The following is a 2,103-nucleotide window of genomic DNA, read 5'->3' on the forward strand; positions in this document are numbered from 1 at the left end:
TAGATAGATAGATAGATAGATAGATAGATAGATAGATAGATAGATAGATAGATAGGCCCTGCCGGTGGAATCTTGCCCGGTCAGCAACAAAACTTCACACATCTCAAGTGCTATTCTAGCCTCTCTAATACTGATATTGGTGTGGGTCAGTCCTACTTATCCATTGCCGCCAGCGCTTGCATTTCATGGGACCACTGATTGACCTATTAAAAAACAGAAACGGGGCTAAACATCTCCTGTGCTTCCACCGTTAACCTCACCCTAGGCCCCAGCCATTGGTGCAATGAGCACAGTCAACCAATACATCCTGTATCAAATAGTATCAATGCCACCCAAGGAGATTAAAAGTAATGGAGGATGCTCTGTGGGCGGCACCGCACGCCTGATAGGAGCCCTCTCTCGCGGCGGAACTGTGGTCTACCTGCGCTGAGCGAATGCCCGACTTACGCACTGAAATCTAGATAAGATAGTTCCACAGAATTCTACACTTAGTGTAGAATTCTGTGGATAGTTCTAAACTCCTTGATGCCACCCCTCTCGACGCCTCCCGTGCAAGTACGGTCAGAGCAGCAGGCATTGGTCAAACTAATTTTACACCTCTGGCTACCCAGGAAAGTTTCGATGCGCCCGAGCAGCTCTCTCACAGTAGACTTGGCGTGAGTGTGTGTGACTTTGGAGATCTTTGTCAAGTGCCAAAGTTCTCCTGTGAGCATGATCTTTATTTCTTAATTTGAGGTTGCTGACAAATAACTTAATCTTTTGTTTTTAAATTTAAACCCTAGATGCTCTAAGGAGTTTGTATGTAATGTATGTAAAATGAGCAAATAAGAAAACGCATTGCTGAACATGCAAGTGAAGTATCAAACAATGTACACGCATCAACCAGCCTCGTTATTCCGGCAAAGGGCAACCAGTCCTGGCACTTTTCTTATATCCAGTGCAGGGTGCGGTAGCCATGAGATTGCAAATGATAATGTTTTAATAGTAACCCGGGGGGAATCAAACCCTAACTACCCTGACCTCACTAAGGTGTCCTGACCACCATCTTCTACCGAAGTCGGTTCTTTTGTCGTATGAAAATGTTGTCGCTTACGAGCATGCACTTTACCAACATTTCACCGTGATCAAACCTCGACTCATAAACGATCGCTTACGAGGTCTGATCACAATCGCGGTAGTGTAATCATTATCCTCGTTAACGTCATAACATAAGAAAATAAATATTTATTTTTCTAACCCTCATTGAGTTAGCCTACATTGTCTTGGGTGGTTTAAGCGAAATTGAAGAGGTTTAACAACGATATAATATATACAATATTATTTTTTATAACCTTCCTTAATCGGAAACCTGTATTTAATGGAAACCTCTCTTAACGGAGGCCCTTGATATATTCCTCTTTAACTGTATAAAACGGAAACCTGTCCAACGCGGAAACGGAAAGAAAAATCCGCTCCCTTCCGAGGGTTTCCCCTGTCTAAGACGGAAAATGCTTTGCCCGCTCAGCCCTGATTTGAAACAAAACTTTGGTTCCGCCGGCTCTAAACTATGCTATGGCCATGCCGCTGGGCGAGGGCAAGGAAATGGAGTAGGGGTGCAATTTGGTGGTAGATGTTACCCTATACGTTCTTATATAACGTTCTCTGACCGTTTACATGTTACCCCATCATGTGAGCCCTGGCCCTGAGCAATGCAGATGGTCAGGGTAGTGCGTGTGAAACCTCACGACTGCCCTTGAGAGTGCTCGAGTAGCGAGCCACTACGGAAACTTTCCTGCGTAGCCAGAAGCCAGAGGTGTGGTGTGAAATTAGATTGATCAATGCCTACCGCCCTGATCGTACGGCCAGCTGAGAAAAGAGTTCCTCGAATTGGTGTTACAATGATGGGAGTGAGGGGTGGCATTGGTGGGTGGGGCTGAGGGTGGAAGCAAGGGAGATGTTCAAACGTTTCTGTTTTTAATAGGTCAAACAGTGGTCCTATGAAAGGCAAGCACTGGTGGTAATTGGATAGATCTACGTAAGACTCACGCATTTCATCATCAGACATGATAGCAATTGAGAGGTGTAAAGTTTTGACCACTGCTGTGCCTAATTTGAACCCCCCCC

Source organism: Aplysia californica, unplaced genomic scaffold, assembly GCF_000002075.1.
Source record: "Aplysia californica isolate F4 #8 unplaced genomic scaffold, AplCal3.0 scaffold00372, whole genome shotgun sequence".
NCBI lineage: Eukaryota > Metazoa > Mollusca > Gastropoda > Aplysiida > Aplysiidae > Aplysia > Aplysia californica.